General features: G+C 42.1%; 1 pseudogene; it reads left to right on the forward strand.

Moving 5' to 3' along the window:
- Positions 1-24260: 24260 nt before the first annotated feature.
- Positions 24261-24378, forward strand: LOC126485179 (5S ribosomal RNA; annotated as a pseudogene).
- Positions 24379-25731: the final 1353 nt, after the last annotated feature.

Consider the following 25731-nt stretch of genomic DNA (forward strand, 5'->3'; position numbering starts at 1 on the left):
AAAATGTGTCAATGCTCGAAAAAGCGGCGACTCTATACCATATTTATGACGTCATCAGAGAAAACATGCGTGGTATTACTAACTGCCGTCTGGTTGAAGAACGAAAGTTCCATGCAGTTTGAAATTTGTAATTTTCTTGAGTACACGCAAATACGTATATTTTCCTAACATGTACATTGGTCAAAATGGTTCAAATGGCTCAGAGCACTATAGGACTTAACATCTGAGGTCATCAACCCCTTATAACTACTTAAACCTAACTAACCTAAGGATATCACACACATACATGCCAGAGGAAGGGCCGGGCGCGGTGCTCTAGCGGTTCTAGGCGCGCAGTACGGAACCGCGCGACTGTTACGGTCATGTTGCCGGCCGATGTGGCCGAGTGGTTAAAGGCGCTGCAGTCTGGAACCGCAAGACCGCTACGGTCGCAGGTTCGAATCCTGCCTCGGGCATGGATGTGTGTGATGTCCTTAGGTTAGTTAGGTTTAAGTAGTTCTAAGTTCTAGGGGACTGATGACCACAGATGTTAAGTCCCATAGTGCTCAGAGCCATTTGAACCATTTGAACCAGAGGAAGGATTCGAACCTGCGACCATAGTGGTCGCGCGGTTCCAGACTGAAGCGCCTAGCACCGCTCGGCCACACTGGCCAGCATGTACGTTGGAAATAAATATTTATGTTGTAAAAAAACTGCAATCCATTTACTGCTATATCTAATCTACTTTAACATACGTTAGTTTGAATGGCATTAATAACCTGTTATTTGGATGCCATATGTGTATTTACACCCGAAAAAGTGGCAGGTATAATTTTTTTTAGTATATCGTTAGAAAATTAATTGATAATCAGTTAGGTTTTTTAGACTTGTATGTGTGAACCCACGAAAAAGTGGCGAATATTTGACATAATTTTATGATAATAGTGTCATTGTACAACATTACTGAGACAGCAACAAAGCACATCTTTGCAATTTTTGGGCCGTTTGTACAGGAACCGGCTTCGTCGGATGAAATAAGGACAGCAATGGCTTGTGATTCGTGAGTAAGTAGAATTTTCTGCCATACAAATAGTGGTGGAATTTGGTGACACCATATACAATAGCCAGTGCCTCTTTATTCGTGAACAGTTACACTGAGCTATGTAGAAGGCATAATTGAAAAGCTTTTTGGCACTGATCTATCCAAACAAGAGGGACCTTCTTGCGACGCAAACGATGCAATGTAGCTGCTATTTGTGCAGCATTCGGTATGAACAGAATATAGTAGTTCATTTTCCCTAGGACTGGCTGCAATTCTGTGACACTGCGAGGAACTTGCAGGTCACGTATGACTAACATTTGAGACTGAAGAGGATGTACACCTAGAGAGTTTATGACATGACCAATATACTGTAACTCAGATTTTAAAAAATCACACTTATCCTGTCTACACTTTAGTCTTGCACCTATTAATACACGAAGCAAAGCACGAAAATTGCATTGTATTTTTCAAGAGCACGAGCTGCCACGACAATAGCGTGCAAATAGTTTGAACAGTTTGGTAATTGAGCAGTCTGCTGTTAAAAATACCATTGGAAAAGGGCGTTTGCTGAAGCACTTCCAAAAGACAAACGCAAATTTTTATACAAGCTCTAATGCGTGTTCACAGCAGACCCTTTTTGAGATTGTTCATCTAGTGGTATTGCATTACGTAAATAAATTTTTGAAAGTAGCCACCAGTGCCTAATCTATGCATGAGATCCTCTGGGCGAAGCAATGGATAAGTATCAATCACAGTTTGTGGGTTGTCTGTAGACGTAAAGTCAACATATAGGCGAATGCGACCTATAGGTTTGAGGAGCAAAACCAGTGGAATTGCCTACTGACTAGCTGATATGGGCGCAATAACTCCGCTATCTTGCAATCCCTTCAGTTCAGCAGCGACTTAGTTCCGTAATGCAATGGGAACAGTTCCGGACCGACCAAATTTCAGCTGATCATTGTCTTTTATAGCAATATGTGAAAAAAACGGTTAGCCTTGCCTAAACCATCAGAAAAGAGTTCAGGACAGCTCTCGCAAAGTAAAAGGCGCGTGGTTGGCCATAGCAGCCGAGGATACACAGAGTCTGACGCGCCCAAGCCAATACAATGCAGTTTGTAAACAGCTGTACGCTGCAGTCGCCACTGAAGTATCTATTAGCCGATTTCCACTAATAGCAAGCAATAAAGAAAACTCCAATGCAAAACAACTATTTCGGCCAGTGACAACGCGCAATGAAGAGACAAAGAAAATGAACACTTTATACCCTTTCTCCTCTTCCTCATATCCAATGACAGCACTCCTCTATAGTATATATGTAATTAAACTAGGGGCCATTCGGCAGTTAGCAATACACCTCGAAAAGAGGCGTTTGCTACAGTCGTCGAAACGTCGGAATTTTATAGTTGACAGTGCGGTCACAAACCCAGGAGAAAAAAATGGCTCTGAGCACTATGGGACTTAACATCTGTTGTCATCAGTCCCCTAGAACTTAGAACTACTTAAACCTAACCAACCTAAGGACATCACACACATCCATGCCCGAGGCAGGATTCGAAAAAAAAAATGGTTCAAATGGCTCTGAGCACTATGGGACTCAACTGCTGAGGTCATAAGTCCCCTAGAACTTAGAACTACTTAAACCTAACTAACCTAAGGACATCACACACATCCATGCCCGAGGCAGGATTTGAACCTGCGACCGTAGTGGTCACGCGATTTCAGACTGAAGCGCCTAGAACCGCACGGCCACACCGGCCGGCCAAACCCAGGAGAATTTTGTTGATTGTGACAACGGCTGCGGACGCCTACGTTTACAAATCAATTGCATTGTGCAAGATCACATCACGCAACATAACATCTGTATAAGAAGCACCACAAGCACATCTTAATTTGCATTTCCTCGTCGTACCCTGCAAATCTGTTATCCACTCGCGATAAGTTTGCTCTGCCCGTTTCTTGCAGCGAAAGAATTGATACCTAGCTGCTACCACATTCACTTGTTGGTCATAATAGCTAGAGAACCTACAACCTGATCGTAGGAACAATTCATGAATGTGGTGAAAAACTGCACTTCCTATGGTTGACAAAAAGTAAAGTAGTTTCACAGTACCTGCTGCGTTATGGGCTTCAAATTGCTGCATCCAATGCAAACACTCCTCGTCTTTTTCATTAAACTTGCGAAAGTGTGGTATGGTAGTCGGAACTACAGCTTTATTTTGCGCTGCGGTGACCGCTTGAGCTACTGTACCATGTTTAGCAGTGTGGCGAATTGCCGGGTCTGAAATTGAAACATCTGTCTAGAATGAGATTTTCCCTCTGCAGTGGAGTTTGCGCTAATATGAAACTTCCTGGCAGATTAAAACTGTGTGCCGGACCGAGACTCGAACTTAGGACCTTTGAAACATCTGTGTTAGCTGCATTGCATCTATTTCTTGCAGATGAGGTGCCTGAGCAGGCGGTGGGAGAGATGGGTTGTTCATATTGGAAGAGAGAAATGCAATAGACAGACAAGGCAAGGAATAAAAATAAGCACACAAGCAAAGAAAATTTCTGCAATGCCCACCTGAAGACACTGATTAGCAAAAACCACAATAAGACACTACTTAAGTAAGTAAACACACCCCTACAAAGAAAAGACAAAGTTGAAGTAACGCGCCACCAAAACAAAATCCGTGGCGCCTGGCACTGGGTTCTTCTTCTAACTCGTCGCCAAATGATGAATCCTGTTTAGCCGTCAACTCTGGGGAGTGTAGGACACCTGCTTTCTAAAATCGCTAGACAACATCCAAGTAAATCATATCAATGAGTTTTTATTAGAATACGATGAATGACAATACTTAACTTTGAGAATTACACACATTTGTCGCAATCAAAGGGCGACATCCTAAATAAACAAGCTTCTTCAGTATAACAATTCTAATACAAGCGAATTAATTAGCTTTGTTTCTATTCAGGTCGCTAGTCTTGACGCTTTACTTCGAGAAAGTCGCGGCCAGTCGGGCGCGGCGCGTATGTTCTGTTCGCACAGAGACCGTTGCTGTCGCGTTGTCGTCCTGGAGAGAGGTCGGTCAGCGTGGATTTGGCTGACGTCTTCTTCAAAGCCCTCTTTTCTCTCTCGTTCCTGACTGGAGTGCTGGTGCTTGACTTTACGCCACAGCAAAAAGTGGCTCGTAGGTACGATTGGATATCAATTTGTGGCAGCATTAACGGGGGCAGGAAAAGACCTACAATTACATACAAGAGCATCAGCAACTGCCGAGACAGCCGGTCGGCCGAACCTTGGAGTATATTTACACATTCTTCGCGGCTGACAAGAGTGGTTATCAGAGGTCTGTCTGGTCACAGCGCTAACTGGCCACCCAGGTCTCCTGATGTGATAGTGTGCGACAGTGTGGGGAGCCTTCAAGTCTAAAGTGCATCGCGACAACCCTCTTAGTCTTCAAGAACTGCAGCAGAACGTTTCGGATGAGACTGCATCAATTCCAGCAGTCCAGCTTCGATCCACCTTCAACAATTTGCTGCCCAATCCCAGTAGTGGCAAGAGATGAGTGGTGGTCACCTTCAACATCTGCTATAATCAGATGAGTGCTGTGTTTCCTTTCCTTTGATGTGTTCCTTTGTACCCTGAAGCTCTGTTCTCCAGGCCAGTTTTATTTGCCTCGCCCTGCATAATATTCAACGATTCACTTCCACTCCTCCAGACCGACCCAAAAAAGTTCCACAGCAAATCATTCACGTAAATATGACGTTATTAAAAACGTGACACAGGACTTTCATCGATTCTCCTGTACTAGTTCACAATGCAGATACCAGATAGCCGAGATAACTTAACTCGTCCACTGGCTGCCGCTGATAATTAACAAATGGAGACACAAGGAAAATGCACAACGCTCATTCACTCAACCGTCTTTATTTTATGATTTGTGTGACTGCAGTATACACTGACTAAGAGAAGGTATGAACAGTACTCATCTCTCGAGTATACTATTTAGCAGCAAATTCAATAATGTTACCTTACTTACAACACTAGTAAATTTAGCATAGTACTGTAGCACATTTAAACGATAAGTTGTGTGGGTCTTTGACACACTGCATGAACATTACTTTTTCTTTAGTGTGCTTGAATGTGGCGTAAGGCGTAACACTATCTCTACAGAGAGCTAATGCCATGAGTTTACTCTTAATTTCAGCAAGCGGACGAGTGACAGCATTACTTACGGAAAATTCTTTCACAGTTAAGTGTTCAGCAGAGGTCTCATAGAACAACTTTCAGACAATGTCTACACCATTCCACTGTTGAATATCGCATAGGAAAAGCGACACTCGCGTCTCTCGCCTCAAGACCGGATTGCTCTTATTTTGTGACGACGGAAGGTGGTAGTCAACGAAGTATTATGGCATTCAGAGGAGAAAGTTGCTGACTGAAATTTTTGTAAAAAAGGTAACGTAACAACGATAACACAAAACGAGCAGCGCTGTTCTGTACTTTATCAAAAAATCCATCAATCCTATCGCACAACGATCCGATTTCGCTCACCAGTACTCCAGAAGAGACCGAACAAACGTAGTGTAACTAGTAATTGGTCTCATTAGTAGATTTGCTGTTTGTTCTAAGTGTTTTGCCAATAAAGCACAAATGTTGGTTAGCCCGTCCTGCTCCTCATCCACACTGTAACCTCCACCGCCAGCGCTACATTTTCTGTTTGATAGTTTCCATGTAAGTTGTTTATACATGAAATTCCTAAGAGTTCAGTTGAATCGGCAACCTTTTCATTTGTGAGATTTGTTATTTATCCGAAATTGAACATAATTTTTACTACTCTCGTGGAGAACGAGAAACTTTATTTGTTCAAAATTAATTTCCACTTTTCCCACCATATCATGTTTATTTAATTTTACAACTCTGTTTCATGTTCTTTCTACTTTACTGAGCAGCATCATCTGCGAACAATGTAAGAGGACTGCTTAAGTTTTCTTCTAAATCGTTTATGTAAATGAAGAGCAACACAGAGCCTATAACAAATTATGTTTTATTACTGTATCGCTCATTGCGAATTTCCACGGAAGTTTATATACTTTAAAGCTCTGCCTCAGGACGTTTTACGAGAAATAGAAGCTTCGTTAAAAGAGTGAACTTCCGATTCACGAAAAATCACTCGTGCTAATTCGTACGCGATATCTTTCAAGAGTAGAAGCAGGTGCACTGATACATTCTATCTTGTTAGATTTGCGTAAGGCATTTTACAGAGTACTTCATTATCTTCCTCGGTGTATGATTTAGATGATCGACATTTGAGTTATAGACTCTGATACTTAATCCCAGACAGCCAATCTTCTTCCCTTGCGTTTATCCTGTACCTACACTGGGAAGGTATGGCATTGTTAATGTTAGAGGGTGGCCGGATGCCTTCCTTCTCCTACCCTCTTTTTCCCCCGGGACGAATTTTTCTACCCCAACTGTCCAACAATGGGAAAGCATGCGACCATTTTGTAAATATTTACGAATCGTGTAACTAGAGCGCGTTGTGGTTACCAGCCCGATATTTACCTCGTCAGATGCAGTTTACCACCTAAAAACCACATCCAGGCAGCACACCGGCCCATGTCGTTAAATACGTCGGGCGGATTCGTTCCACGGCCGGCGCGCGTGCTCGGATCCCGGAAGCCACGTGCTAACACCTGGTGCTATCAGGGTGTGTAGTCCTATACGTTTAATGTTCAACAGAAATCAAATGAACTACGGGCGCCCGCCAAGGAGACGTAATAGGGCCTACAGTTTTCACTATATACACTCCTGGAAATGGAAAAAAGAACACATTGACACCGGTGTGTCAGACCCACCATACTTGCTCCGGACACTGCGAGAGGGCTGTACAAGCAATGATCACACGCACGGCACAGCGGACACACCAGGAACCGCGGTGTTGGCCGTCGAATGGCGCTAGCTGCGCAGCATTTGTGCACCGCCGCCGTCAGTGTCAGCCAGTTTGCCGTGGCATACGGAGCTCCATCGCAGTCTTTAACACTGGTAGCATTCCGCGACAGCGTGGACGTGAACCGTATGTGCAGTTGACGGACTTTGAGCGAGGGCGTATAGTGGGCATGCGGGAGGCCGGGTGGACGTACCGCCGAATTGCTCAACACGTGGGGCGTGAGGTCTCCACAGTACATCGATGTTGTCGCCAGTGGTCGGCGGAAGGTGCACGTGCCCGTCGACCAGGGACCGTACCGCAGCGACGCACGGATGCACGCCAAGACCGTAGGATCCTACGCAGTGCCGTAGGGGACCGCACCGCCACTTCCCAGCAAATTAGGGACACTGTTGCTCCTGGGGTATCGGCGAGGACCATTCGCAACCGTCTCCATGAAGCTGGGCTACGGTCCCGCACACCGTTAGGCCGTCTTCCACTCACGCCCCAACATCGTGCAGCCCGCCTCCAGTGGTATCGCGACAGGCGTGAATGGAGGGACGAATGGAGACGTGTCGTCTTCAGCGATGAGAGTCGCTTCTGCCTTGGTGCCAATGATGGTCGTATGCGTGTTTGGCGCCGTGCAGGTGAGCGCCACAATCAGGACTGCATACGACCGAGGCACACAGGGGCAACACCCGGCATCATGGTGTGGGGAGCGATCTCCTACACTGGCCGTACACCACTGGTGATCGTCGAGGGGACACTGAATAGTGCACGGTACATCCAAACCGTCATCGAACCCATCGTTCTACCATTCCTAGACTGGCAAGGGAACTTGCTGTTCCAACAAGACAATGCACGTCCGCATGTATCCCGTGCCACCCAACGTGCTCTAGAAGGTGTAAGTCAACTACCCTGGCCAGAAAGATCTCCGGATCTGTTCCCCATTGAGCATGTTTGGGACTGGATGAAGCGTCGTCTCACGCGGTCTGCACGTCCAGCACGAACGCTGGTCCAACTGAGGCGCCAGGTGGAAATGGCATGGCAAGCCGTTCCACAGGACTACATCCAGCATCTCTACGATCATCTCCATGGGAGAATAGCAGCCTGCATTGCTGCGAAAGGTGGATATACACTGTACTAGTGCCGACATTGTGCATGCTCTGTTGCCTTTGTCTATGTGCCTGTGGTTCTGTCTGTGTGATCATGTGATGTATCTGACCCCAGGAATGTGTCAATAAAGTTTCCCCTTCCTGGGACAATGAATTCACGGTGTTCTTATTTCAATTTCCAGGAGTGTAGATAAAACATATTGCACATAAATTCAGTAGCATTATTGGATTAATCGCTGACTGTGCTGTTGGCTACCACAATATACACAGTACGGAAATGAAAGACTTGGACAGAATTTCCAGATAGTGTAATGAATGGTAACTCCCTAAAAGCATGGATAATTGCAATGTAATTCCCGATTCCAAGATGGTATACGAATATAAAATGGAACTCCATTGAAAGATGAGTGGCGAACAACTGCAGCACTTCACATTATAGCAAGACAGATGAAAGGTATCGCAAGCACACACTGGCTATAGCATTCATTACCTCACTGACAGTAGCATTCAACAGCCGGCAATAACATCCAAAACACAATGGGAAATAAATGAGTGTTGAGCTCGTAGATGAGTGGAGAGCAACGGCAGGATATCACATCACATCAAGACAGATCACAGTTATCACAAACTCACACATTGACAGTATCATTCAACAGCTAGCAGTAACATACAAAACACAATAAGAAATAAATAAGTGCTCATCTGCCCGCATCTCGTGGTCGTGCGGTAGCGTTCTCGCTTCCCACGCCCGGGTTCCCGGGTTCGATTCCCGGCGGGGTCAGGGATTTTATCTGCCTCGTGATGGCTGGGTGTTGTGTGCTGTCCTTAGGTTAGTTAGGTTTAAGTAGTTCTAAGTTCTAGGGGACTGATGACCATAGATGTTAAGTCCCATAGTGCTCAGAGCCATTTTTGAAGTGCTCATCTCACAGACCGATGCAAATATAATTTCGAATTGCAGTAACCACGACAGCTAAACAACCATAAGAAGGACCAGTGTAAAGCAGCATCTATGAAGTTTATGAGCAGAAATGTGAACCACGTCATAGGAATCCAGCAGTGTTTATAACCTTAGTGTATAATATCCAATAGTTAAATCAAAATAGTATGAACACAAATCCACATATATTACAAAAATGTATCGATGTCTGTATGTATGCTCCACATTTCCTCTTAAACCACTGCACCATTTCAGTTAAACTTGGTATACATGTTACTTACTGTCTTGAAAGAATCACAGTGTGGGTAACCACCTACCTGTCAAATGGGTGAGGGTAAAATATTAGCTTAGCCCACTATACCCGACACCCAGAAATTTATTCATCTAGTATGTGAGAACGAGAGTACACAGTGACTTGTAACAGACTTTACACATAATTTTAAATCGTTACGAAACTTAATGTTGCTGACAGCCCCCACAAAATGTTTGCTTGTTACGTCTCGCTGTTCACGTAGGAAAACTACCACATCCGCCATAACCTTTTAACTTATTACTTCTTAACTACTAATTTTATTCGCAACACAGTTTGTAGACAGAATTCACACATACCACGGAATGAACCTACAATATTATATCATTATATGACACATACTTCAGGAGATACGACGTTATAAACACTGAGCCACGTGAAAAACTGCCCCATCATGCATGACGTTTAAATTTGTAACTTCTTGGTACTAACTGTATTCGCCAACACATTTCGCAGATGGCGTCCACATATTCCACTGAATTTACATATAAAATTATATCATTGTACGACATACGTCTTAGAGATATGACGCCAGAAACACATATCTTCGTGAAAACGAATCTGCAGTGCGAAAATCGCTAGAGATAGAATCGAAATGTTTGTATAAATACAAGCGAAATTTGTTAAATATATGTGAAATAAATGTTGATGGTCTTGAGACAGCATTCAGCCACAAATTTATTTTCAGTTCCTTTATTCAAAAGGAACCTTTTGAATAAAGGAACTGAAAATAAATTTGTGGCGAATACTGCCTCAACACCATCAACATTTGTCTTCAAATAACAGCCACGGTCTCCAACCATGTCATCATATGACAAAATTGCATATGTGAAATATTTATGTGGTGTGTGTGGACAAATCTGCTGGTAACAACCCCTAAACCCTTGGATCGATTTCAATCACATTTAGTAGACATATTACTATCTGGAAAGAAATATTGTGGGATTGCAACGCCGGCCGGTGTGGCCAAGCGGTTAAAGGCACTACAGTCTGGAACCACGTGACCGCTACGGTCGCAGGTTCGAATCCTGCCTCCGGCATGGATGTGTGTGATGTCCTTAGGTTAGTTAGGTTTAAGTAGTTCTAAGTTCTAGGGAACTGATGACCTTAGAAGTTAAGTCCCATAGTGCTCAGAGCCATTTGAACCATTTTTGGATTGCAACTAGAAGCGTTCTACTGGGGCAGGGGTGATAATGTGAAGAGAGAAAGGAAAGAGGAGATGGACATGGGGGGGGGGGGCGGGTAGAGAAAGTGGGAGAAGGACGAGATAGGCTGCGAGAAGTGGAGATGGACAGAGAAAAGGGGGGGGAGGGGGGACGAGCTGGACAGTGAAAGGGAAGGGCAGACTGACAGAGAGAGGGACGAGGAGAGGATAGACGTGCGGAAGAAATGACGTGGAGATGGAAGGCACAAGAGAAATGAGGGGAAGGAGAGATAGACGGAGGTGGAATGATAAGTGGGTAGATGGGATCGAGCAGATGGACAGAGAGAGAGCGGAGTAGCCGATGAACGAAGAGTGGAACTTTAGGAGACAGACAGAGAATGGCGATTGGAGGAGGTGGACAGAGGGGCAGATGTTGGAGGCCAGAAAGTTGGGACAGAGGGGACTGACAAAGAAAGGGGGGAGGAGGAGATGTATTATACGAGCTGGAGTAAATACATACCCAGACAACGCCAGGTACTCAGTTTGTATGTATTTCCAGCCACTGAGAAGCTTTGCGAAGATTAAAGGCGATACACGTAAGGCAAGAAAAATTCATTTCATTCATTTCATTCTAATGTGATTAGATTGATAACTGACAGCCTGTAGATAAATTATTCATTTTGTTTTAAAATGTAGGTATGAGACTGAAGTTTGTCGTGACGACATTCGTGAATAAAATATGCACGGCTTACTTGCCACGTCAGATCTGATTAAAATCTCGTTACGAGTAACTAACTACCGTGGCTGGTGTTATGGTGACCGTTTGTAACCCTTATATAGCTTATGATTGGTCGGTGTACGATTGGACTCTGGTACGACGTCATTTCGTTATGGTGACCGAAGCAGTGTCCACATTTGCACCGGTGGTGCCACCGCTCTTGTAGGGACGTAAGGCGTAAGTAATTCAGCCCACTTGCCTGCGTCTTCTCAGCGCCGAGAGCTGGCTCCCACGCAATACTGGGATGTAGAAGCTGTCGGGCTGAACCTCTTCTCGCGCAGTATAATTTCACTCCGTTAGATTCCCACCAGATAGAAGTGTCGGATAAGATTTTAGTTCCATCAAACATTATTATTTGTTTATTTGTGGCGATTTGCACAGCAAATGATTTCTCCATTTCTCGTTTTTTTAATGTGCCTCTGGTGTTCTGCACAGCGGGTGGCAACGTTACGAAAACACTGAGCGACGTAGTTTCTTTCACAGCCGTTAGACTGTAGGAGGGTAAATGTATCAATCTGACTACGTAATTCCAATCCGGAAACGAACGAGTCTAAAGGTACAAGCGGAAATCGTTCTGATACTTTTCACAGTTGAATACGTGTACCGGTATTGCTGTTGCTAAATAAGAAATAAAATCTAGTGTGAAACGCATACTTGTTCACATTTGATATAATGAACTATACCTCTTCTCACTTGTTCATCTTCGGCATTGTGAATATCTAAATATCTCTTATACTGTAAGCTCTTTGGTTTTCATATTTTTGGAGGAGTAGTGGATCGAAACAAGAAAAAAAAATCCACTGAATATACGGTTTAATATGTACAAGAGCCATGGGCGCTTGTTAAATAGAAGAGACGTTTCACAGAAGCAAAGATGAACAAGTGATCGTAAATCTTAAGATATGGCACGAAAGTTACAGTGGTTGGAACATGTGCAGAAAGTGCAAGAACTCGAGTACCAAAGAACGTGCCATTTCAAAAGCTAGAGATAGCCTCACTTTTTGAAGACCAAGATTGAAATGGCTGGATGATGCAGAAACGAATCTGAAAAGATTAGCAGTGTGAAACTGGAGAAGGCTGGCGAAGACGAGGGATGACTGGAGGGGACAAGTGGTCGACAAGCCCCGGGTATTTCACGGGCTGTAGCACCGGGAAAGAAGAAGAATACGTTACAAGTGGGCACCTGCCAGCGTGAAGCTTCTAAGGCTTTTTTCTTTGGTTTTGGACTTCAGATGGCCTGAGTGCCAACCTGTTCATCTCAAAGTAGCGTTTGTACCGAAAGTTATAATTTATTTGTTGGATATGTTCCTGTATCTGAGTTCTTCCACAATTTTACCCTCTACAGCTTCCTCTACTAGCATAGAATTTATTCGAGGATGTTTTAAAAGGTGTTCAAATCATTCTATCACTTATAGTTGTCGTGTTTTCTATTTCTTCCATAATCGGCGATTCTTTTGGGAAGTTCCTAACTTTTTCAATCGACTAAATTTTCAGCGTTTTCCTATATCTCCACACCTAAAATGTTCCGATTATATTGTCTTCTGGTTTTCTCACAGTCCTTATTTCACATACAAACAGTTCTTTCCTCTAAACGTAAATTTCTTCCCCAAATTAAGGCCTATGTTAGATATTAGTACACTTCTTTTTGTAACGGAATCTTATCTTTGCCTGTTCTAGTTGCTTCTTAGACTGTTGATTATATTCCACAGATTCAGAGATTCTTCCTCTTCCTACTGAGGATAACAGTGTCAACGAGAATCTTATCACTGACTCCTTTCAACCTGAATTTTAATCCCACTCCTGAACCCACCTTTTATTTTATACATTGCTTCTCCGATGTATAGACTGAACCGTGTGAAAAACTAGTCCGTGTCTTACCCTTTCTAATCCAAACACTTCGTTCTTGGTGTTGTGTAGATAGAAGCAGGACACCCGAAACATACATACAAAGAGTACACATTTCGAGTAGGTATGGTGCAATCTGCCGATTACCCGTTGGCTGTCACTCACCTGGTACACGGCTAAGCGCTGGATTCTATTTCGCAGGTACCTCTCCACACGTGCCTGGATTTAAACAAACTGTCTAACGCCTTTCTGTAGGGCTCCACGAAAAATACGGGCCCTTCCATAACGAACTTGTAATGTGACACTAATCACGTTTTCCACCGTACTTCGTAAACGCTCGGTTCGGCGCAGGGCCCGTGGGAAATCAGTATTTATACGAAAAGGTGCCCCTTAAAAGTCTCAACTTTGTCGTGTGCTATCGAAAGCTTGCATGCATTTAAACGTGCAACTGAAAATTATTAAACTCGTCTGAAATAGTGATTCGCTGCCCGCTGGAGCCTGCTGTTGGCATTCGTAACGGCTGTCGAGTCACGTCCTCTGACGTACGCACCGCGGCCTGTCTTTCTCGTGGACCTCGCATGCCCTAATGTGACGTTAAATGGCACCTGATTACCGACATACAATGACAGCCTACGTTAGGAACACAACTCCCAGAGCCAAGTAGTTTAAGTGCCCTGAAGAATACCACTGTAAATATGATCGAAACGACGGCTTCGTAATTGTTTTAGTGTTTAGTAATGGCGTGACAAAATATCTAGACACTTTCTTGAAGTTAATATGTGTATCAACATTTTTATTATTAGCTAACTTCTTACTTCCTCCAGAAGGAAATCTAGTTTATTAAAAGAGAAATATGTTTTATTTGTTTATTATAGAAGATATTCATAATCTATTTTTCTGAAGAAAAAAAATTCCGTTGAATTTAATTGGCAGATTTGGTTGAGAAAGCTAAGAAAATGAAGAATTGACGAAGTTGAAATTACTAAGAATCATGCCATAAAGCCAGTAGCTAAAACTTGGATGCAGGCAAAATAAAAGAACAAAGAAGGTATTGATTTTAGGAATGGATTTGAGTGCAAGCAAAATAAAAGACCGAAAAAGGTATTGATTGCAGGAAATACAAAGCATGACCGTGAGTTATTCCTCCTGTCGTGCCTGGAGACAACGTACCTATGCGGTCCAGACTTGTAAAACGACTGCTTTCTCCACATAATGTTAGGCAGGTGATTCTGCAAGAAATGAGCAGTCAGTTCAAAATTCACGAAGAAACACATGCGTGTTCTTTGTGTCAGATACTGAGTCTTTATAGTTTCAGATTTATATGGCACGCGTAAGCAAATTAATGAATGAATTAGACCAATGGAAAGTAATTTATTGTATTCCGAATGTGATCTGAAGATATTTACTGAAGCCTTAGTCCATGCAAGTGTATTTAAATAAACTCTGTTTAAACGTACTAGTCGAAATGCAGTTTAAATCTCGCAGCCGAGGAGCAGTGGTGCTAAGGGCTATTATTTACCAATTACGAAATGAGGTTAGTGCTGGCGCTTCGCCTGTAAACAACGAAGCGATTTACTGAAGTTGTTCTCAGCTGTCAGCTGCGGCATTTCCGCGAAGCTCTCAGAGCTCCCAGGGCTGTGTTGCTGCTTAATGATGGCTTTGAGATAACTTGGTGACCTGTTTTATTCCACGGCTGTGTGCGTCGTACAGTCCGCAGAGGTAGCTTCTCCCTAATATCTCTGCGATATTTCTACGAATCAGTAACAGCTGTCAGATATCAGAGGTCTTTTTTCGGAGATTTGTTTTTCAAAGTTACGATGCGGCGAGAAGGGAGTGAGGCAGTCTGCAGCCTATTCTCAGTAGTATTTATTCTGTACACTGAGGAAGCAAGAAAGAAAAACAAAGAGTAATTGAGGAACGGAATTAAATTTTTCGGAAAGTAAATAATACAAAAAATTGTAGTTGACTGGTGACGTCAGTATTTTGTCAAGGACGAAAACGGACTTGGAAGAGCATTTGAACGAAATGGACAGCGTCTTGAAAAAAGAAAGAAGATGATTATCAACAAGAGTGAAACAAAGGTATATCCGTCGATAATGTGAGACTTAGGAGGTCTTGTTGAAAAGTAATGGTTCCAAATTTCTTACGTAAAAAGTATTTAAGTTATTTAGATAAATCAATATTTGTTAAGTTTTATATCTTTAATCTTCGTGTCTACGTTTTTATCGCTCAACATTATCACCCTGGCGAAGAACCCATTTCTCTCCACGTTGATACCGACACGCTACGGTCGCAGGTTCGAGTCCTGCCTCGGGCGTGGATGTGTGTGATGTCCTTAGGTTAGTTAGGTTTAAGTAGTTCTAAGTTCTAGGGGACTGATGACCTCAGAAGTAAGTCCCATAGTGCTCAAAGCCATTTGAACCACTTGATAGCGACACTATAGAATGTTTGTCTTTGTTAACAGAGCCACAGCCTCACCATCTCTTGCATTGCTCCAGCACTGTCAAAGTTTTGGAAATAGATGAAAATCGGATGGGGTCAAGTCGGGACTGTATGGAGGATGGCACGGTCATGCTGAAGGAGAGAGTACTCCATGTTTGGATGAAGTCTTCGAATTCGAAGCTCCATTACAGTACGCTGTTTCTTGTGCACCTACACTTACGTAGCAAACCACCGAGTTACATGCAGCAATTCGGAGCTCTCTAACGACAGACAGCTGCGAGTACGTAGAGATGAAGAATGAGGATGTAGAATGCTAATAACTTTTGTTTCACTTAAAACGCTTATAGTATAAATTTCCACATACTAAATTCGGAGGCTTTGCTCCCTCGCAGGGCCTCGTATATCAGGAAATGAGAGAGTAAAAGTAGCTGACTAGTTTTGCTATACAGGGAACAAAATACCTGACTATGGACCAAGTGATGAGGATATAAAATGCTGACTGGATAATGGAAAAACAGATTCACAACTAAAAAAGATATTTTTAACATCGAATGTGAATTTAAGTGTAAAGAAATACCTTCTGAGGGTTTTTTCTTGAGGCTATCCTGTTTGAAAGGGAAAAGTGGACGATAAAACATTCGTGTGAAACGAGGATGAAAGCTTCAGAAACGTAGTTTCAGAGATGAATATCGAAAATTTTATGGTAGATCGGACATTTAGTGACAAAATGAGTCCAGCTGGAGACGACAGACATTTGTGGCAGAACTGGACACATCGTGACGCAGCAAAGAAACTTACAGGTGTTGATGAAAGGATGTTTTGTGGGTATAAATTACTAATGGAGACTGAGGCTTGCATACAATAAGGAATTTGAAATGAATGTAACTTGCAGTATTTGTGGGTACTAAAATAATTTTTTCAATGGTGTTATCATTGTCAACAGGCGTGGTCTTCAAATGGTTCAAATGGCTCTGAGCACTATGGTACTTAACATCTATTGTCATCAGTCCCCTAAAACTTCTAACTACTTAAACCTAACTAACCTAAGGACATGACACACATCCATGCGCGAGGCAGGATTCGAACCTGCGACCGTAGCATTCGCGCGGTTGTGGACTAAAGCGCCTAGAACCGCTCAGCTACCGACCGCGGCCGGCTCGACGCGAATAGGCTAGCGCCTGATAGTCTGCCGCTGTGTGCTCGCTTATGATACATTTTCTAGAAACTTGTCGTTTTGTTTTTAAAACTTTTATGCGTAATGACAAAGTCATTCAGTTACAACCAATTGCTGCTACCTTGTACGCCTTATAATCAAAGCAGACTACTCTCATTCTTACCAACTACGGAACGAGTGTAACAGCCCTATGAAAATTTGAGACGCTCAGTAAAATGTAAGTGGAGGCGAAATTCAGCTGCCGAGCGGTATGCGGTAGAAAATAGAGAACACTATTTTTTCGAATGCTAATCACTTTCATTCCTTACTTTTTATGGTGGCCTTGGAACAGTGCTGTATTAAAGGCGAGAGGAAGAAGAATTATCAATTTTTTAGTACTACAACCAGGTGCACTGAGAAATGTCGATATTTCCCATGTCTCATAAATATTTGAAACTGTTGCAATATACAGATATCAATAACTGCACGTAATTTATTACACTAATATGCCCCTTGTTTCAGTTTACAATAAATTGTGCAAAAAGATGGGCGAAAAACTAAATGTAAAGCCGGCGGCTGAAAACATGGGGCTTTTTATGATCCATCACGAGTTGTTTGCACATTATGTTACCAATCTGCCAGATGCTAAAGGAAGTTTGTATGTCACCATATATGTGTCGTATTTGGATCGCTCGTTGTCCCTTACGTAGCAGTTGAGTTGAAAGCGCACCAAAAGGCTCTCGAATGATGCACATTTGTAAACATTACGTAACGTAGTTAAATACTTCTCGTACTTCACAGGTAACAACGTTCCTAAATTAACAGTGTCCATAAGAACAATACTTCGATATGAATATAAAATTTATATTCAAACGATATTAAAGACATACGAAGTTGCTGAAATTAAACAAATGCCTCAAAAATCATTTCCAATTCCACTTGTTCGAAACTATGTTCGGTCATAGTTCAATATCACGCTGTTCTTTAACTTAATTTACTTAACAGTCATGAAAAGAAGAGAGTAGAAGCTTTTGAAATGTGGTGCTGAACAATGGTGCATCAAGGAGTTATTAATTTGGCAATGAATGGAAGTGTAGAAAGTAAAATCAGTAGAGAGAGGCGGAAGACTAAGGTTTCAGAGGTCATACATGACACTTTTGCACAATAGACTAGTTTGGTTAATTGCATCAGACCAGTATTCTGAATGAGATGACAACAGTAATAGCAACCAAAAACAACAACAACAACAAAGTACGTCATCAGAACTCATAAGGGTCTGCAGGGTGATAATAAATCGCAGGATAGTCAAAATGCGTGAAGTCTGCACATTTGATCTCACCGTGAGCTTGGGTGCGCCACATCTGGGACATAATACATGTACAGGGTGTTTCAAAAATGACCAGTATATTTGAAACGGCAATAAAAACTAACGAGCAGCGATAGAAATACACCGTTTGTTGCAATATGCTTGGGACAACAGTACATTTTCAGGCGGACAAACTTTCGAAATTACAGTAGTTACAATTTTCAACAACAGATGGCGCTGCAAGTGATGTGAAAGATATAGAAGACAACGCAGTCTGTGGGTGCGCCATTCTGTACGTCGTCTTTCTGCTGTAAGCGTGTGCTGTTCACAACGTGCAAGTGTGCTGTAGACAACATGGTTTATTCCTTAGAACAGAGGACTTTTCTGGTGTTGGAGTTCCACCGCCTAGAACACAGTGTTGTTGCAACAAGACGAAGTTTTCAACGGAGGTTTAATGTAACCAAAGGACCGAAAAGCGATACAATAAAGGATCTGTTTGAAAAATTTCAACGGACTGGGAACGTGACGGATGAACGTGCTGGAAAGGTAGGGCGACCGCGTACGGCAACCACAGAGGGCAACGCGCAGCTAGTGCAGCAGGTGATCCAACAGCGGCCTCGGGTTTCCGTTCGCCGTGTTGCAGCTGCGGTCCAAATGACGCCAACGTCCACGTATCGTCTCACGCGCCAGAGTTTACACCTCTATTCATACAAAATTCAAACGCGGCAACCCCTCAGCGCCGCTACCATTGCTGCCCGAGAGACATTCGCTAACGATATAGTGCACAGGATTGATGACGGCGATATGCATGTGGGCAGCATTTGGTTTACTGACGAAGCTTATTTTCACCTGGACGGCTTCGTCAATAAACAGAACTGGCGCATATGGGGAACCGAAAAGCCCCATGTTGCAGTCCCATCGTCCCTGCATCCTCAAAAAGTACTGGTCTGGGCCGCCATTTCTTCCAAAGGAATCATTGGCCCATTTTTCAGATCCGAAACGATTACTGCATCACGCTATCTGGACATTCTTTGTGAATTTGTGGCGGTACAAACTGCCTTAGATGACACTGCGAACACCTCGTGGTTTATGCAAGATGGTGCCCGGCCACATCGCACGGCTGACGTCTTTAATTTCCTGAATGAATATTTCGATGATCGTGTGATTGCTTTGGGCTATCCGAAACATACAGGAGACGGCGTGGATTGGCCTTCCTATTCGCCAGACATGAACCCCTGTGACTTCTTTCTGTGGGGACACTTGAAAGACCAGGTGTACCGCCAGAATCCAGAAACAATTGAACAGCTGAAGCAGAACATCTCATCTGCATGTGAAGCCATTCCGCCAGACACGTTGTCAAAGGTTTCGGGTAATTTCATTCAGAGACTACGCCATATTATTGCTACGCATGGTGGATATGTGGAAAATATTGTACTATAGAGTTTCCCAGACCGCAGCGCCATCTGTTGTTGAAAATTGTAACTACTGTAATTTCGAAAGTTTGTCTGCCTGAAAATGTACTGTTGTCCCAAGCATATTGCAACAAGCGGTGTATTTCTATCGCTGCTCGTTTAGTTTTTACTGCCGTTTCAAAAATACCGGTCATTTTTGAAACACCCTGTATGTTAGAGGCTGCTTAGGCAACGAATGAGCTTACAACGGCTCAACGCATTGTATCACATCGCGTCCGAGTCACGCGCTGTAATATTACAGCTATCCTCCGATCTTTAGTTTGACAACAATTCATTATGCTTACTGAACTGTTGCGTTAGATGGAGGAGAGAAGAGTGTTGAATGACGTAACTTTCAGTGTGACTGAATGGTGAATATAGGTCTTATTAAGTAACTAATTTTAATTAATTAATTACACTTTAGTAGTATGCATTTCACGCCCTACCTCGACTTGCACTAACTGTAAAACAAAACCGGTGTTGTGAACCTTAAAATACGTATGACTTTCCATCATGCACGTCTACAGAGCGCAAACTTCATTACAATGTGTAGTGTGCCATCATTATTTCCCCAGATCATGTCCCACACACGGATAATAAGCGGGAAGAAACAATTTCGGTAGACTGCTGTAAGAGCCCAGATTCCTCTGGTTTCAAAATTGTGGTCTTAACGAGAGGTACACGATGGAGGAATGGTGATCGTTGAGAATTTGTGTGATATTCTAACGCTGGTTAAACAAATGCGTGATACAGCGAACATCTAGTCTATCATTCTCCTTCGGTACATCTCCTGTTATCATAAACTCCCAAACGGACGAACTACACTCAGGAACTGATCGAGCAACAGTTTTCTGAGAGGCATCCTTCGTACTTGAATTACAGCTCTTAGGATTGCCGTAATAAGTCAGAGTAAAGATCTGTAGCAGCGATCAGAACACCTTTCGTCTAAAAAGTAAGGTCCCAATAGACGTATGTAAAGACCTCAGTGAGGGAAAATAATAGAAACCCGAGAATTACGACTGAGGATTGTCGTACATAATACGTCACCCGTGATAGACTGCATAGAGGAGTAAACAGAGATGTGCATTATTTGCACCACTCTTTCCAGCCTCACATATGAACGGTAGAGGAGAAAAGGGTATCTGTAAGACTGCGTAGACAATCTCTCACTCTTTGTTCCCGGGGTCGCTCGCAAAATATACGATGGAGGACGAAGAATCGTTAGACAGTTTGTCATTAACGTTGGATTTTTTAACTTGTCTAGCTGTGTTTCATGAAAGTAATAAGGTCTATTACCTATGTATTTCAATTATTGCGCACAACTCAGGCAGCAGGAAGGTGGCGAATGTTATCCGTCTACTAGACACGAGTTGTAGACGTCAGCTGTCGCCTACTTTTCTACTTCTCTGACGTAAGATATTGATATTGTTATCTACTGTAAATGCCCGACTTCTCGTTATATCAACACATCAAACGGAGCAGCCACAAAAATCTTCACTGTAACGGTAAGTTTAGGTTTTTCGTAATAACAATTAATGTTCACATTTTGCACAAACGATCACACTTCGTGTGTTGCTGCGTTACCGAAGATAAAGATAGTTAATAAAGTCTTTGGATGTTAGTTATTATTTTAACTTCCTATTTCCGACGTTACTACACACACGCACTGTTGTGGACTGGCAAGACAGCCAATCCACTAGGAGGAAGCCGAAAGGCACGCGTTTAAGCTCACTCAGGCTGGCGTGAGGTCTGGAACTGGACAAGGGAGTTAGACTTTAGCAAAAAAGGCCGTAGCTGTTGGAATACTGAACCTTAATCCATAATTGGTGAACATAGCTCTTGACGGTGCATGTTTTACAGCATCAATCGTAACTGGTAATGGCGCCTTGCTAGGTCGTAGCAAAAGACGTAGCTGAAGGCTATGCTAACTATCGTCTCGGCAAATGAGAGCGTAATTTGTCAGTGAACCATCATTAGCAAAGTCGGCTGTACAACTGGGGCGAGTGCTAGGAAGTCTCTCTAGACCTGCCGTGTGGCGGCGCTCGGTCTGCAATCACTGATAGTGGCGACACGCGGGTCCGACGTATACTAACGGACCGCGGCCGATTTATAGGCTACCACCTAGCAAGTGTGGTGTCTGGCGGTGACACCACACGCATTATTTCTGATTTTGTATTATTTCTGTCCGGTTGGAAATGAAATGTTCAGTAGCTTTTAAGTCACGATTTACCCTTTTTAACAGTCGAACCTTCCGTCATCCGGAAATACAGTTTGCAGCTTGCCTGTGATTATCGTTGAATAATACACACGCTGTTGTGGAAATCAATTTAGCTTCTTATTAATAACATTTTATAATAATTAAATGAGTGATTGAATTTTGTATATAGGGAAAAGGAGGTTTGATCCTACAATTACTCTCAGTAATTACGGCAACTAAAATGTGAGTGATTTTCATAGTTATTCACTCAAAGATATTACAGCAAGGATTATGGTCCATTACTGTACTACGATACAGCCATTCAAATATCGTACGCTTTTACGTTAACAAAGCTAAGTTCCGTTATTATATTCAGTTTAACGTCTCTTCGTATAGTCCACAGATCCTATTATCGGTCATTCGGCATGCAATAGAGTTTAATAATGAGCGCTACTTTCTTTCGCACACAAAATTCCACGCCGCAGCTACATACACTTATTCACAGCGCAGACATCAAGACAAGACAGTACCTGCACATGGTTTATATAGTAGAATTTAGATACTAAAGTAGCCGCGTTGAACCCCCCATGGTTTCCCTGAGGCACCACTTTGTTGTGGGTGTTATTCTGATGACAGATTATAATTTTAATTTAAACCTTTCCGATATTGTCGATCACCTTTGCCCTATATGAGAATAAGTCTGATAGTATTGTTCTCAATTAAAAGAGCGGTTATAGAGTTCACATATACTATTCATTATATCGCTTATTGGCAAGTATCACGAGCCCAAATGAAAGTAAATACATAGAGCAGCAAATCCACTAATTTTGTTCATATTCTTATTATTATTATTGTAGTCATCCCCTTTAAGATAACTGTCTTTACATGTAAGTAATAGGCTAATTGTTTTTATACCATACACATTTCACTCATTTTTACATGTGAAGTACCCTCTGTGACCTATAATACCTGTATGTTGTATGCACATGGTGAAAGGGTTTTCAGATTAATTTTCATTTTAGAGTTTTTACATTACTCCCTTATTGTGAGCAACTTTATGGAGCTCATGTTTCGTAAAATTAGGCTGCTATTTGGCTCTGTTTGTGGTTGTTTGGGATTTTTTTTATCATGGATTTTTTTTATCATCCCATTTGTGTCGGCCTGGAATTCCACGTCGTCAATCTGCGTATATATGGATGTCAGATATTCGGCGTTTGGGAACATATTCCATTATAACTTTTGAGTTTCACTGCTTCTCTCTTTTGTGGAAGTGATTAAGGCAGGAAATTGGATAAGTTTTTAATTAATCTGGGTGCGTTCTGCATCACGTTTTGCTGTTTCAGTAGCTAACATGAAAGTCTGATATCTGTTGGCTCCTTGGTATTTTTCTGGTTTTTCTGTTGATGTAACTTACATGAGTTTCTTGTTTTATTTGCAATGTGTAATCATTGTTTCTTCAGTATGTTTGCGTTCCCGGTTGTCGCTTATATGTGTTTGTATGCGTAAAATTTATTTCTGTATTACCTCATCAGTGTTTTTAGTGTATGTATTTGGGTGTGCTGTACTATCTGTATTGGTTGAGAAGTTGGGTGTAATCGTGTCGTCTTCATATTTTCATTTTGACTTATTTCTGGTTTTTCTTTTTTTTTATTGAGTAGACAATTTTATTGTTTAAGTCTTTCGGCACAATAGCTCTTCTACAGGTGGGTGTCCGCAGTTCCTCTTCAAGCTTTCATCTTGTTGCCAATATGTAAACATTAAAAAAACTGTTGTTAATATTTGTAGCTATTTCTCCTCAATTGCTACTTCAATTATGCTTTATCAACTCAGCAAGCGGAAAATGTTTGGACGACCAAATAAGACATCCAGTTGCACTCATAGACGGAATTTTTTATTACACAAATTGTATGGTGTAATTATGAAAAACGTTAATTTATTTCTCACTAACAAATATAAGTAGCTCTTCAAGTACGAAAATTAGATATGTCTGACATGAGTGATCTCAGTACACAAAGTGTTGACTCGTCTTCGTTGGAGTGTTAAATTACTATAAATCTTAATTACACGACTTGTAACACTAACAGGTCCCTTGGAGGGCTACATATTTGTCAAAACTTCCTAATATCGATTCCTTATTAAGTATTTTAAAGTATTATGTATTTTTTTTGGTTCGTAGTAAACAGAAAGTGGTTTCATCACATTGTATACCCAATTACGACTTGTGTGTTTTGCACTATTTGAATTGCATTATAAATATGTTGTTCGTATTCTGCCTGAGTTTTGCGCGCATATGTAATACTGCATACGGTAAATGATTCCACATTTGCTAATATTTCATATTAAACAGAAGCTGATTTCGTCACTTGGTGTCCTCTAGACTCATGTATATTTGTCTTGTTTACGAATCCGTGAGTGAACTGTTCGATTGTAATGCATTTCAATTATGACCCGTATTGTTCGCATACTATTTTCTTTATCACAACCAATTTTAGCACCTTCTCGATTTCGACGGAGAACTCCAGGTTGGCAGTTTCTGACAGAACTGGTATCGACTCAAAAGACGACAGAAGAGGAGAGTGGGTGAAACTGTTTTCTTTTGTAATTGGACTTCTTATAAATGCTGATTATTTTTACTTCTGTTGACATCATATTGCCAACGGCCTTTCCGCAGTGGTAACACCGTTTCCCGTGAGATCACCGAAGTTAAGCGCTGTCGGGCTGGGCTAGCACTTGGATGGGTGACCATACGGTCTGACGAGCGCTGTTGGCAAGCGGGGTGCACTCAGCCCTTGTGAGGCAAACTGAGGAGCTGCTTGATTGAGAAGTAGCACCTCCCGTCTTGGAAACTGGCATACGGCCTGGAGAGCGGTGTGCTGACCCCTTTATATCCTCATCCAGTGACGCCCATGTGGTGAAGATGACACGGCGGCCGGTCGGTAACGTTGGACCTTCATGGCCTGTTCGGGAGTAGTTTAGTTTAGTTTCCGGCATCATATTAGTAGACTTCTATAATATGATTGGCAATTAGCTTTAGGAAAAAAGGTCATCGTGGTTAACTGTGCGCTTGGTGACAAGTGACTGGTTACGTAAAATGGGCAACTGTTGATTCTTCTGAAAAAGGACAAAAGATCGTTGAGTCGATGGAACGTTAGCACCAGATGTCTTACAGCAATCGTCTCAGGCGGAAGCTGCCGAACTCATATTTCTGCAAACGCACTGTCGACTGTCAATCGACATTTCACTGCTGCGTACCATCGAAATAATAAATTCCTGTTGACAAAAATTACTTTAGTCTACTATATAGGTTCAAAGTGATCTACAGTTTATCTTTCAACAGTTCTCTTTCAATAACATCTCAAATTAAAATTACGTTTGTGCTGTTATGGGCAACTTCAGTATCACAAATTTACGCAGTTGTAACATAATAAAGTCAGTTGACTTATAGGTTATAATTTAACTAGTGATATTTTGAAGACATTAAGGATAAAGATCGAACAATTTTTTTCAGCTGATCCTGTAAACTCACGTTATTAGAGATAGTGCTAGTGAAACGATAGAGGCATTTATAATCAGTTAACAAAGACATGAATTCCAAACTGCATATAGTTGAGTCATTTCAAACCCGATCGTCATTCTTCTTACATTGCTGACATTAATTTTATTCCAGCCAGGGATCATTTGCTTGCTTGTTGATTGCACTGTTAAAAAATTGAAGTTTCCCACCCAGGACATTCTGAATTCCAACAGATTTAAATGGCTATCAATAACAAGCCACTACCCAACATATTTATTAGTTTTGTGAAAGACGATTGCGTATAACAAGATTGCACTCTTTACCTATATATCCATTTTCAATAGCAAACAGTAACCCAGAGCTATTACTGCTCCAACAGCTCTTCTTAAATAATAATAGTAGATATTTTATCTTTTCATATGTCTCACTTGCATGCATTTATGTTGTATGTGGTTAAAGCGAACTTCTGTCGCGATGTGCCATCTCAATCGAGCGTTATTAGCGATGGATGGTAGCTACCAGATAATATCAGAGACAAGTTAGTTAAGGTTATAACCTAAGCTGTCTTGCGGTTGGATTAAATGGAGAGGTGTGTGATGCTTTGATCCG

Source organism: Schistocerca serialis, chromosome 6 (assembly GCF_023864345.2).
Source record: "Schistocerca serialis cubense isolate TAMUIC-IGC-003099 chromosome 6, iqSchSeri2.2, whole genome shotgun sequence".
Classification (NCBI taxonomy): Eukaryota; Metazoa; Arthropoda; class Insecta; order Orthoptera; family Acrididae; genus Schistocerca; species Schistocerca serialis.